Here is a 14567-nt window from a genome sequence, read left to right on the forward strand (position 1 = left end):
TCGCTGACAAGAGATTTTACAAAGACTTTTGTACTAAAGAGCAATAAAACCATTCTTTCCACTTCATAAGGTCTATATAAACAGTAGATCCCGTTATGACGGTCATAAGTACGGCTTTACATTTATTTTCTTTCTACCGTTTTCCCCCATACCGAACAGTCCAAAGATCTTAACAAATAAATATTCTGAACCTCTTCATTGTTTCTGAGTATTTTCTTGTTATAAATGTTATATTAAACACTGTATACTTTGATCCTCTCTTATTATATCCCCCTTCCTGAAGTATCGCAGGACATTGTGTTTCTGGGCTGTCTGTCTCTCAATCCACCCTCAGGCTGATGGCTGAGGAGGCTGCCCAACAATAACCGATGGACTCGCACTGGATAGCACACATTCAGTGGCCTGGAGGGTAACTGTGCATGTATAATTGATACTTCGCTTTAACCCTGACATCTTGGGTGTATGATGGATGACAGGCGGGACTCAGTTTATCCCCGAGGTGTTTAGTGCAGTGAGATTCATCTGTACCAACAACCGACAAAGACAAAAAGTGAGTTGATATAAACCCAACGTAAGCGATACAGTGAAGGAAGGTTCGCTAGCCAGACTACCTCCTATGTTGTGAGTGACTAACTGATCCATAGATAACATAAAGGCAAGTACATTATCTAAATTGAGCGCCAGTACTAGTAATCAACAGTGCCTGACGTTTAACTCCACCTAATGATGACCAGGTTATGAAATTATGCCATACGACATTAGCCTCCCTCTAACTACACTAACGTTAGGCAGTGGTGGAGCAAGACGAGTGTTGTGTAAACCAACAATTCTTAAGGTACCCGTAAACCGGAGTCTTGGTTCTAGTCAAGAGTTTCAAGTTCAAAGTTTAATGAAATCCCTAAAGCCTTTACCCCAGGTACTAAGGTCGAGGGTCTTGTCATTTCTCAATATAAAGAAATCTAGTAGTCTTCAGAATCGAGGCTCCTCTCAGGTCCCTCTTGTCTCACTCCCTAGACTCGAGGCTCAAGTGAAGCATATCTGGAGTATTAGTCCCCCTAGTCCTCGAGACTATCAAAGCCCCATGTTATACTGGGGTAGTGTTGGCCAGTCAGTCGTGTCAGCAGAAGATCGTCAGGTGTTTGTAATAGGATGGAGGGCGTCGAGTGGACAGATAATTGAAGAGGTACTCGCCGCCACGGAGCAGAGAGAGATGTATGAGTCCTCGACTATTTTAAAAATCCATTTAGTCCAGCTTTAAAGACCAACATTCACCGACACCTAACTTATGCTCGACCAGGCAGATGACACTGTTTGACAACGCACGCACGCATGCACACACGCACCTGGTAACTTCACAAGAAAGAAAACGAATTGTTGATGGCTGCTTTCAACACAATCTTTCGCTCGACAACTATAAGGCCTCTGGCAGAAACAAATGAACACAAACAAAAAATAAAACTAGAATATAAAACACACATAAACCTCAACAACCATAACCACTCTCCTCTATTCCTCCACCATCTCAAAAAAATAGGAAAACAACTCAATTATTAGAAAGTTTATAATATAGCTCTTGAAATCTCCTCAACTAAAACACACACACTAAAAAAAATACACACCAATATTTCAGCTCGTATAAGTATTGGTTTACGTGACTCAAAAGGTGCTATACATATATATTCCTATGACAGAGGACGATAGCTTCACTGAGAGCATCAACAATAAAGATAAAGAGTTGAGTTGCATCAGTTTGTCTGTTAGTAGTGTTAACATTATGGTCTGTAATGTGTGTAACCTCCGCCCACACATCCACCTCAATCCACTTTGATCCGCCTTCATCCTGGTTAACACTTGCCAAGGCTTGTAAACTTGTCCTTGACGTGGGGGGAAATCTGAGCTTATTAATATGAGAGTGAGACAGGAGGCAGCAGTAGGCCCACGATGGTTGGCTAAGTTGTCAGGGAACTTGTCTCTCTCCTCTAAACTCCCTCGTTAACTTCCTGATCCCGGGGGAGACTCTCAGACTACCTGCTGAGTTAAAACCATCATCCTTGAACGTATCTACCACCCCCCCTCACACACACACACACACACACCTAGAATAAGAAGTCAGTACAAAAGGAACAAAACAACTGGACCTCAACAGCTGGGCCTCACATGACCGCCCCGGCAAAACGCTGGACCATCACCCGTGGTAGAGGCGGCTCCCATCCCCCTCCCGCCCCCTCCCCTCTCCCAGGAAATTGGGACCTCGGCGCCACTCAAACCACGAGTCCCTCTTTATGCGTAAATTTGCCTGGAACCTTTTTATTTTTTTTTCTGATTTGATAATATTAGTATGATAGTAAATATCATCTTGAAAATGATACAAGGATTGATTAATGGGATCACCTGAATATTGGCCCCAAAGTATTTTCATCTGATGAGTAAACAACCTTACCTGACCTAACCTAACCTAACCACCAGGTAGCGTTAGGTGTGCTGTTGAATCATCAGGTGAAATAAGTTGGGAGGACTAATCTCCATATGATCTGATTAACATTAGTTAAATTAATATGGAAGAAAATGGAAATCACATGACACAAGAGGAAAAAAATATGTAGAATAAAAGAGCAACAGAGATGACTACCTTTACTCCTCTACCTGCCTCACCCTAATACTCTCACCTGTAATTAACACAACCCATAAACTAGACCAACATTGTACACTGATGACAACCTTTCCCTCACACGACTGATTGTTGTTTGTTCATGTGATGGTTACCGGTGTGAAGAGTATTGCTGAGGGGAACACAAGAGAGACTCGTACATGAGGAGGAGGGAGAGGAGGAGGGAGAAGAGAAGAGAAGAAAGAGGAGGAGGGAGAAGAGAATAAAGAGGAGGAGGAGGAGGAGGAGGAGGAGGAGGAGGAGGAGAAAGAGAGAAAGAGGAGGAGGAGGAGGAGAAGACATGATACTGTACTAGGCGAAGCTTAGGACAGTCATTAAGAAGAGACAAGGAAATGAGCTTAAGAGAAGAGAGATAGAGAGATAAGCAATGTAGGGAGAAGGAGATAATCGGGTGAGATAAGTACAAGAAGATAGATCGAGAGAGAAGAAGAAGAAGGTCCAGATGAAAGGGGATGGATAAAGAAGGGAGATAAGAGAGGTCAAGTGTAGAAGAGATGGAAAAGATAACCGAGAGGTTGGAAGAGGAGGAGGAGGAGGAGGAACAGGAAGAATAAAAGTGAGAGGATGGGAAGGTAGGAGAAGAGGGACGATAAGATAAAAAGAAACGAGGAGAATAATTAAAGAAGAAGAAGAAGAAGAAGAAGAAGAAGAAGTAGAAGAAGAAGAAGAAGAGGAAGAAGAAGAAAGGTAGGCAAGAGAAAGACGAATTAATGCATGTTTAGGAGTGGGTGGGATAGTGAGAGAAGAGGAAGTGAGAGATGGAGAAGTGAGAGAAGGGGAAGTGAGAGATGGGAAGTGAGAGATGGGAAGTGAGAGATGAGAGATGGGGAAGTGAGGATGAAGTGAGAGAGATGGGAGTGAGAGAAGAGAGAGAGTGAGAGATGGGGAAGTGAAGAGAGATGGGGAAGTGAGATGGGAAGTGAGAGAGATGGGGAAGAGAGAAGAGAAGTGAGAGATGGGAAGTGAGATGGAGAAGTGAGAGATGGGGAAGTGAGAGATGGGAAGTGAGAGATGGGGAGTGAGATGGGAAGCGAGAGATGGGAAGTGAGAGATGGGGGAAGTGAGAGGAGGAGAGGGGGAGAATGTGAGATGGGAGAGAGATGGGGAGAGGGAAGTGAGAGGATGGAGGTTGGCGAGGGGGGAGTGAGAGATGGGGAAGTGAGAGAAGGGGAGTGAGAGAAGGAAGAGAGATGGGAAGTGAGAGATGGGGGAAGTGAGAGATGGGGAAGTGAGAGATGGGGAAGTGAGAGATGGAAGTGAGAGTGAGAGATGGGGAAGTGAGAGATGGGGGAGTGAGATGGGGAAGTGAGAGATGGGGAAGTGAGGAGATGGGGGGAAGTGAGAGATGGGGAAGTGAGAGATGGGGAAGTGAGAGAAGAGGAAGTGAGAGATAGGGAAGTGATAGATGGACAAGTGAGAGATGGGGAAGTGAGAGAAGAGGAAGTGAGAGATAGGGAAGTGATAGATGGACAAGTGAGAGATAGGCTCAGATCAAAATAAATATTAATGTTTTATGATTTTTTTGCGTTCCAATCAGTCACCCGGATGTGACAATTGACGATGACTCAGTTTTTTTTTTGTTCACTGTGTGTCAACTGGTCCATACATGTGTGTGTGTGTGTGTGTGTGTGTGTGTGTGTGTGTGTGTGTGTGTGTGTGTGTGTGTGTGTGTGTGTGTGTGTGGGTGTGTGTAATGAAGACCAACTACCATTCACCTAAGCCATAACTCTTCACTAAAATGAAACACAACACACAATGAATTTTCCTTACTCGATCTTTTTTAAAAACTGAACGAAGTAAATTGACAAAACAATTCACCTGGCTTGCATCATCCCTCAAAACAGCTTTGCGCCCGTCAATGCATTTCGTTCCCTGCCACATCGAGGTTGATAAGATTACACTAAAATAATTGAGATTTTTTGCATCCTGTTATCTTTGTGTATTTGCATTATCCGATAAGTATGTCAATATGTCACAGTGTCATGAGATTGTTTAAGTGTTGTTATTTGTGTATATTAGAGGAATGGGTGAACGTTAAGTATATATGTATAGTGGTATACATGAATATACAACCACTAAAGTTTCATACACTATTCCAGTTACCGTCAAGCAGAATCAATCTAGTTTTGAGCATTATATAAATTTTTTGAGGGTACAGGATAACATTACGATGTCGAAAACTTTGCAGCTAATATTAACTAAACAAGAAATTTAATGATTAACGAATTAAATACCTAATTACCTGTAACTAACTTGATAAATCAATTGACAACGTTGATGATTATGACTCTCTCTCTCTCTCTCTCTCTCTCTCTCTTTCAAAATTTCCATTTAATTCGTATAATTCACGCGACTAATCACCACTAACAACAATGGTACAAGCTAACACTGAAAAGAGTTGATAAATGTCATGCAGGTTTAGAGTCGAAGCTAATGGACAGACATATTATACGCTGCCATTTATTGATGAGGCAACAGTGGGTCATTGGGAGTGGGGAGAGGCGACACAGGTTGAGTGTATGTATCGTGCCATAATGTACTCCATCACAATAAGTACATAGGTAGTGAGTAAAAGACCTACACACACACACACACACACACACACACCGCTTCGTATATCATATCCTGGACTAAATACGAGACCCCCCTCCCCTTTCCTGGGCACCTACTCTATCATTGAGTACCACTGGATACCCCTTTTCCTCTTCCTCCTCTCCTCTTTCTCCTTCTATTCCTCTTCCTCCTCCTGACGAAGACGGTGGACCGATCATCCTCTCGCCTGTGTTCTTTGTCTCTCAATTATTTCTTCTCTCTCTCTATCTCTCGTCTTTGTTCATGTTCCGTCTCTTCTCCCCTCATGATCATTCACCTCAATTCCATTTCCTCGTGTCTTTGTTGTTTTTTCTCCCTCTCTCTGATCTTACCGTCTTTAACTCCCTGATTCGTCTTCCTTCACTACTCTCTGTTTTCTTCAGTCTTCTTCTTATTTTTATTACGTTCTTTCTCTTATTTTGTTTCTGTTGTTTTCCTCAATATTCTCAGCCTTGTCCAATCTTCTCTCAATGGGTGTTTTCTTCTCCTTCTCTTCTTTTTTTCTTTATTTCCCCAACTTTACTTTGCATTTTTATCTCTTTCCATTCTATGTTTCAACTTTATTCTCTCTCTCTCTCTCTCTCTCTCTCTCTCTCTTCATTTTACACCATTACCCTTTCTTCTTGTTCCTTTCCTTCTTAATCTTAATTTTTCTTCTCTCTTTCTCTCTCTATATATATATTTATTCTTTGTCTCTTTATTTACGTTTTTTTTCGCTTCCACTTCTCTTGTTTGTCTTTCTTTATCATGTTTACTTCTCGTCTTCTTTTCCCTTCCTGTTTTATCATATTTATCTCCGAAACTATTTTTTTAATGTATCTTTGTTTATCTATGCTATTTTGTTTCTTCTTTCTGTGTGACCTTGTTTCCTCTACCTACTGTTGTTTATTAAATTATACTTTTGTTTAATGATCATCTCTGTCACCTTTTTTTACTTTCTCCCTCCTTTTTTTTTGGGGGGGGGGAGGGCTTTTGTACCAAATATTTTCGCTATTTTCGTTTTTTTCTACTCACTAACACACGCCACTTTCAGTGAATCTCAGCTATGTACAGTATTTCAGCTATCTATCCTAGCCTCAACTACCTATCCCAGCCTCAGCTACCTATCCCAGCCCCAGCTACCTATCCCAGCCCCGGCTACCTATCCCCCAACCTTAGCTACGTATCTAAGTTCTCAGCTGTGCATCTCAGTTCTCAGCCATGAATCTCGGTTCTCAGCTACGTATCTCAGTTCTCAGCTATGTATCTCAGCTCTCAGCTACGTATCTCAGTTCTCAGCTATGTATCTCAGTTCTCATCTCTGTATCTCAGTTCTCAGCTATGTATCTCAGTTCTCAGCTACTGTATGTATCTCAGTTCTCAGCAACCTATCCCAGTCTCAGCTATCTATCCCAGACTCAGCTATGTATCTCAGTGAGTCTAAGCCATTCACCTTTCTTTTTTCTCTTTTTCATTTCTCACTCATCTTAGACACGGCAGGTGGTCTCGCCTCCCTCCTGTCTGGGGAAGGGAGGGAAGGAGGGTGGATGACAGGGAGAAAAGGAGGAAGTGAGAGCAAAAAGAGGAGGGGAAGGAAAGGAGAGACGAGGAGGGGAAAGGAAGGAGGTTGGGGAGGGAGGGGAGGGGAGTGGAAAGGAAAGAAGGAGGGAGAGAGAGAAGAGGAGGGACGGAAGGGGAGAGGAAAGGAGGGAGGGAAGAGGGGTGGGGAGACAAGAGGAGGGGAAGGCAAGGAGGGAGAGGAGGGAGGTAGGGAGGGGAGAGCAGGTGAGAGAAGAGGAAGGAAAAGCGGGAGAGGAGGGAGGTAGGTAGGTAGGGGAGAGAAGAGGAAGGGAGGAAGGGAGGGAGAGAGGAGGGTAACCAGGCGGAGCGTCGGCCGTGAACACATCGTCTTTAGGTTGAGGATTGTGCACCGCTTTGCTCGGCTAGCTGGTGGCCAGGTGACGTTGAATACTGCAGGAGAGCGGATGTTGGTGGCTCCCCTCCCCCTTCCCTCCCCCATACTCTGGCTGCCTCCGGCTTCAATGACCCCCTTCTACCTACTCTCATATACCTAATGTCTTCCTGAGAATGGGTCCAGTCCCTATCCAGATCGCCATGAACTTAAATGAAGAAAATAAAAAGACCGATCGTGGTAACTTGTCCTCCTTCTCCTCCTACCTCGTCCACGTCAAAGTCCCCATCCAGCTTAAACCGTTTTCTGTTCCAGTGTGGGTGACATGTGTGTTCTTGTTCCACACCGCTACACAGTGACCATTGTCTACGTGTTCTAGTTTCTTCCTGTCTTGGTTAAATCATCTTTAAAGGAACTTCTCCCAAACGCATTTTATTCCTATACCTGTTCACCCATCTAACATATCACTCATTTTATATATATAGCCTCCTTCTAAAAAACTCCATCGTGACGTAGGCCTAACTTGGCGAAGCCTTAGCCTGCTGAGACCCTATTCTGCCAAAGCCTTAATGTTCTTATGACCTAAACTGTCTAAACACTAATCTAGCAAGTCTCTCCCTGGCCCATTTCTGTGTCTCGCCAGTACTACAATAGTCTCACCTTCACAGTACTCTTAGCCACAAAACAACTAAAGCCAGCCTTAGTCCCCGGTCTTAAGTGACCCACATCTTCCTAAGCTTCAGCACAGCTCGTCCTCAGTACTGTTGGGCTACACAAGCACCCCTCACCTTCCAGCTCTCTCTAGTTTTGGGTAAATTAGATACGGATTATATCCTGTCTCGGGATTATACACTTTACGCCTTTCGACACTGCCCTAACCCTACCCTGCCTTAGACATACTCTACTCTACCCTTTCATGCCCTAACCTTGCCTTGTCCTTCCCTACCCTAGTTCTACCCTACAATGTTCTAACCCTACCTTACCATGACCAGTTCTACCCTATCCTACCCTGCATTAGCCAAAGCCTTTTTATAAGTTATTCTACCTTTACCTAATACAACACCACCCTGACAGACAATACTAGTTAGCTGTTGTTAAAGCCAGACGATAACTGAGTTGAGACACACACACACACACACACACACACACACACACACACACACACACACACACACATACGCACACACACACACACACACACGCACACACACACACACACACACACACACACACACACACACACACACACACACACACACACACACACACACACACACACACACACACACATACACACGCATTCCACGCACGCACGCACGCAATGCACGCACACACACACACACACACACACACACACACACACACACACACACCTCCTTGCCCCCAATGTCCCAGGGTAATTCAACAATACCGAGTGCTCGCATCTCCCTGTTATTTTAGGGTTTAAAGGATTATAGATACTAATTCTTTAAAACCTTACACACAGGAGGGGTTAACTCTTTAATTGATTCTCGTGTATTATGGATGAAGCACCAACTTCATAGACACGACTAATATTGAACATTTTATGAGAATTAATCAGCTAAGCCAAGCCAACACCTACTGTACATTGTATCCTGGTGGTGGGGTGTGAAACATGCAGACATATACGTATAACACTTTACAGTTAAATACATAAGTGCGTATGTTCATTAATTAATTAATTATATATATATATATATATATATATATATATATATATATATATATATATATATATATATATATATATATATATATATATATATATATATATATTTCATTTAGATCCACAATGGAAACGTCGATAAGATAAATTTTGATAAAATCACACAGGGAAAGGGGAAACAATGGAGCACCTTAGCTTTCGTCTTTATTCAAGACATCTTCAGAGGCATTGTTTCCCTTTTCTCTGTGCGATTTTATCAATATGAAACACGAGGTACCATATATATATGGTACCTCGTGTTTCATACCAGCTGGATTCGGTAAAATGCTACTGACACCACATACGAGGCACGGGCAGTTCCCAATGAGGTTCACGGCGCCATCAGCTCGATGAACAGGCTTTGTGTGAAATATAACAGAGCCCAGGACTGCTTTTAGTGTCCTTGTGGGTTGGTCTGTAGCGTTCCCTTGTCCCACCCAGTAGGTCGAGGGTTCAAATCCTGGCTGGTGAGGTCGTTGATTATATGTTCAAAGTCCGCGTGTTATATGGACTAAAAATGAAGTATATATATATATATATATATATATATATATATATATATATATATATATATATATATATATATATATATATATATATATATATATATATTCAGGTTCTCTATATATACAAACTCGTTCATAAACTTAAAACATACACTTTACATACGCGGTGACAGACATCACATTAACTCGGACAGTCACACACACGAAATATAAATGATTTTTTGGGGGATAACAACATCATTAATGAAGATAAGTTTAAGACGTATTATTGTACCTGTGGCAGGTGTAGCGGCCCACACAGTGACGTAAGTGATGTTAGACCAAATGTGTATCATCTGCGACACGTGAGCGCCTCAGAAGTACAGTCAAGGAGAATTTTCCCAGTGGAGGAAAACATTGCAGAGATTCTGAGGATTAAGTTGGCATTTAAGGCCGCCTCGTGTCAGGAAGACTGGCGAGAAGAATGGCAATAAATGGAAGAGACTACTGATCATAAGAACATAAGAATGGAGGAAACTGCAACGGGCCTATTGACCCAAACTGGGCAGTCCAGTTTATACCCAACCCCTATTGCTCATATATCCATCCAACCTGTGTTTGAAGCTATCCAGCGTATTCGAGCTAATGATGATATTTGGTAACTTGTTCCATTCATCCACTACTTTGTTTCCAAACCAGTGTTTAATTATTTCAATCCGAAATCTAAATTTGTCTAATTTAAAACCATTGTTACAAGTTCGCTCCTGGTTGGATAGTTTGAGTACCTTTGTAATGTCCCCTTTGTTCATCCCTGACTTCCATTTATACACCTCTATCATATCGCCCCTCACTCTACGTCTCTCGAGGGAGTACAAATTAAGATGCTTTAACCTGTCTCTGTACTCAAGGTTCCTAATGCCCGGGATTAGTCTTGTCATTCTCCTCTGGATTCTTTCCAAGGATTCTATATCCATTCTGTAATACGGTGACCAGAACTGAACTGCGTAATCCAGGTGAAGTCTCACAAGAGCTAGATAAAATTTTAAGATGACCTCGCTAGTCTTGCGACTAACACTCCTTTGTATGAACCCAAGTACTTTATCAGCCTTGTTACGAGCAAAAACACATTGTTTACTTGGCTTAAGATTCCTACTTATCATTACTCCTAAATCTCTCTTGCAGTAGGATTCCACAATGGCATCGTTGTTCATCTGATAACTGGTTTCCCTGTTTACATCTCCTATACTGAGTACTTTACATTTGTCCACATTGAATTTCATCTGCCATTTTTCCGACCACTCGAAAAATTTGTTTAGATCTTCCTGTAGTTTTGCAGAATCCTCGTCAGATTTAATTACACGTCCTATTTTAGTGTCATCAGCAAATTTACTTATGTTGCTGTCTATGCCGATATCTATGTCGTTTATGTATATAATAAATAATAATGGTCCAAGTACTGAGCCTTGGGGAACTCAACTAGTGATGTTGCTCCAATGCGATTTAGTGCTGTTTATGCTCACTCGCGGTTTCCTGTCCTGCAACCACGCCCTAATCCATTTAAGGATATTACCTTTGATGCCATGCGCTTCTACCTTTCTAATTAGTCTTTTGTGGGGGATTCTGTCGAAGTCTTTGCTAAAGTCGAGATATACCACATCATAATTGTGCCCCTCGTCCAGCGATTCGAAAACTGTTGAAAAGAATGTTAATAGATTAGTTAGACATGAACGCCCGCTTGTGAAGCCATGTTGGGAATCATTGATCAACTTGTGCTTTTCCAGGTGGTTTCGAATAGAGTTTGAAATGATTGATTCTAGTAATTTGCCTACTATTGATGTTAGACTGATTGGGCGGTAGTTAGAGGATAATGATCTATCCCCCCCCCCTTCTTGAAAATCGGTATTACATTCGCTATCCTCCAGGATTCTAGTACTACACCTGTTTTTAATGACATGTTAAACAACTTTGTTAAGGGCATACTAAGCTCTTCCTTACATTCCTTTAATACTGTGGCAAATATCTCATCGGGACCAGGTGACTTATTAGGCTTCAGTTTGTCTATTTGCTTATTAACATAGTTACTCGTCACTATTATCTCCCATAATTTGTTTTCTTCACTATCTCTGAATAGAGTTTGTGCCTCGGGTATCATGTTTAAATTTTCGGTGGTGAAAACTGTTGAAAAATATTTATTAAGATTATTGCTCATTTCTCTGTCGTTATAAGTTAGCTCGCCGGTATCTGAACGTATTGGTCCAATCTTATCTCGTGTTTTAGTTTGATACATTTGGTAGAATCCTTTGGGGTTTGTCTTCGCTTCCCTTGCTATCTTCAGTTCATTATTCCTCTTTGCTTTTCTTATCTCGGTCTTAACCCTACCGGCCAATACCTTACAATACTCCCGGAGGTAAATTTTGCCACGGTTTATCCTTCTACCTGTAGCCTTCCTTTGGCCAATAATGTTCTTTAAATAATTATTTATCCATTTAGGGTCATTGTTGTCTGATCTGCGTTTTTTGTATGGTATGTTCTGCCTTTGTGCATTAAGTAACTCATTATTTAAATTGTCGTGGAACTCGACAATCTCAGATCTCGTTATCAGGTCGGTGTCATCTGTCAGTTTCACGCCCAAGGGCAACACCCCCTCTCTCAGCTGCCTCTTTAAACTATCAAAGTTTGCCCTTCTGAAATCTGGGACTTTAATGGAATTTTCCTTACGTATGACCTGAAAATCTAACTGGAATCTAATTTCTTTGTGATCGCTGTTTGCAAGTTCGTTCCCTACCTCGACATTGCTAATGAGGTTTTTTCTCTGTTCGACAGAACAAAATCGAGTATATTATTACCCAGAGTGTGTTCGGTTATATGTTGACTTAGGAAACAGTCCTGGATCACTTCGAGGAAATCCTCTGATACTGAGTTATCCGTAAGGTCAGTCCAATCTATTTGGCCAAGGTTAAAATCGCCTACTATACAGACTTTGTTGTGTATGGAAGCCCTGCGCATTTCATCCCAGATAAGTCGCTCATTAACTCTATCAAGGTTGGGAGGTCTATATATTACTCCTATGATTAATTTTTTCCTACCGTCGATTAATTCTATCCAAATTGTTTCTGTATTCTGCTCAGTTTTTATTTCCTTATTTATTTCACACATCAGATTATCCCTGACATAGATTGCTACTCCGCCTCCTTTCCTGGTCTGCCTATCGGTATGGAACACTTTGTAACCCGCAATTTGGTATTCGACAGGTAACTCACATGAGTCTAGGTTGATCCATGTTTCAGTGAATGCTGTTATATCGATATTTTCGGTACATACCAAGGCCCTAACATAATCCATTTTGTTTCTCATACTTCTACTGTTCGCGTAGTAGACATTTAAGTTAGTCGTGTTCTGAGTCCTCTCTTTACCGAGTTTAGGTTTTAACTCCCTGTCTAATTTAGTTTTGTCATCATTCCTAACACTATTTCCCTGTAATCTTTCACTTTGTTTACCCGCTCCCACTGCAGTCTCCTCCACCCCTGTGCCCAAATGTTCCCCTAGCAGTTTAAAGGCTTCGATATCCTTTGAACTGCCCTCTCGAGAGACCCCATCCCTAGCATAAAGGTCCCTTCTGCCGTAAAAGTTGTCCCAGTTGTCAATGAATGGGACTGATATCTGTCAAGTCGGTCGTTGACACCAACCGCCCTTGAAAACCATTCACTGCCAACTCTCCTTCTAGGCAGGACACAGCATATGATAGGGATCCCTCCCCAAGTCCTAATACGATCTATAGCTGCCTTGAACTATCAAGAAGCTCCTCTCTCCTACACCGGCCAATATCATTGCCTCCTGCACTGAGGCAGATAATGGGTTTGTTCCCATTTCCAGACAAGATATTGTCCATCCTATCAATTATAACCCCCACCCCAGCTCCTGGCAAACACATCCTCATTATATTTTTGTTTTTACCACAAAAAGCACTGTCCAAGTACCTTACCTGTGAGTCACCAACAATTAAAGTTTTTATACCTTCCTTGTCAGCCCTGTCCCTGACTGTACTAACGTCCAATTCGTCTATCACTGTACTAACGTCCAATTCGTCTATCAAGGGACTGAAAGAGTTGGTACACTTAGCTGTTGATGTCGTTGTTGACGTATCCTTGGTGTGTTGTTTCATCATCACCAGTTTGGTCTTCCCTCTCCTCACAACCTTCCACTCGTCTGAGTTATCGTCAGACAGGGGCTTTCCTTGTCTCACCTCTTCGTTTAATTTCATTCTCGCCATCTCTTCGTTTAATTTCAGGTTCTCCAACGTGGCCCTCTCTAATTCTTCCTTGACCCTCTCCAACAAACTCACACACCCCAGACCACACATAGCACTGGCCATATCTGATAATTATCCCTCAGGAGCTAACCCTGCCGTGACCTTTCCCCTAGTGAGGTTCAGAACACAACATTATTATAATGTGTGTGTGTGTGTGTGTGTGTGTGTGTGTAAATAATTAACGGTTTATTAAGATAACATGGCAACCCGAAGGCTGAAAATATACAATAAACAGAGGTGATAGGTTACATATGGTAGAAGCGGAGAGTGGGTCACTTGATTGACAAAAGCTTCCAATACAGAAACATAAGAAACATAGTCAACATATAGATTAACTGTAGATCTGGTACAGTAGGAGCTGGTCTGTAGACATTCTTGTGACCTGATGTCGGCGCCAAGCCTGGCTATTAAGCCACTACCTCAGTACAGCTGCAGATGCACCACATGGTCGGGTAGGTCCTCCAGCTCACACAGGGTGTTGGAGATGGTTCTTGTTCCTCATGTATTGTAGTTAGAAACTCACAGTTCCTTACCTGGGTGTAGTAGGGAGTCCTCATTTCTCTCCTGGTGTAGTTTGGAGTCTTTCTTGGCTTCTCATCCAGTGCTGGGACTGGTGAGTGTACAGCGGGCTGGGTGTGTCACGTCAAGGGTCAGGTCAACACTGACAGCTAAGCACAATTGTCACTAACATTTGGTTCTTTCGAGTTGAAATTGCCACTTTTGTATATCAGTTGTGGGTTGATCATCAATCTTTGTACTGTACTGTTGGTGGGAGGATGTTGATAAATCCAGATTGGAAGGAGGAGATGGGGAAGGGGAGGGTCCGACAAACCAGGCTGGCAGCTGTCTCCATTAATCTACGACTCTCAACATGGGTTTACAAAGGGAAAATCTTG

Source organism: Homarus americanus, unplaced genomic scaffold (assembly GCF_018991925.1).
Source record: "Homarus americanus isolate GMGI-L3 unplaced genomic scaffold, GMGI_Hamer_2.0 scaffold30535, whole genome shotgun sequence".
NCBI lineage: Eukaryota > Metazoa > Arthropoda > Malacostraca > Decapoda > Nephropidae > Homarus > Homarus americanus.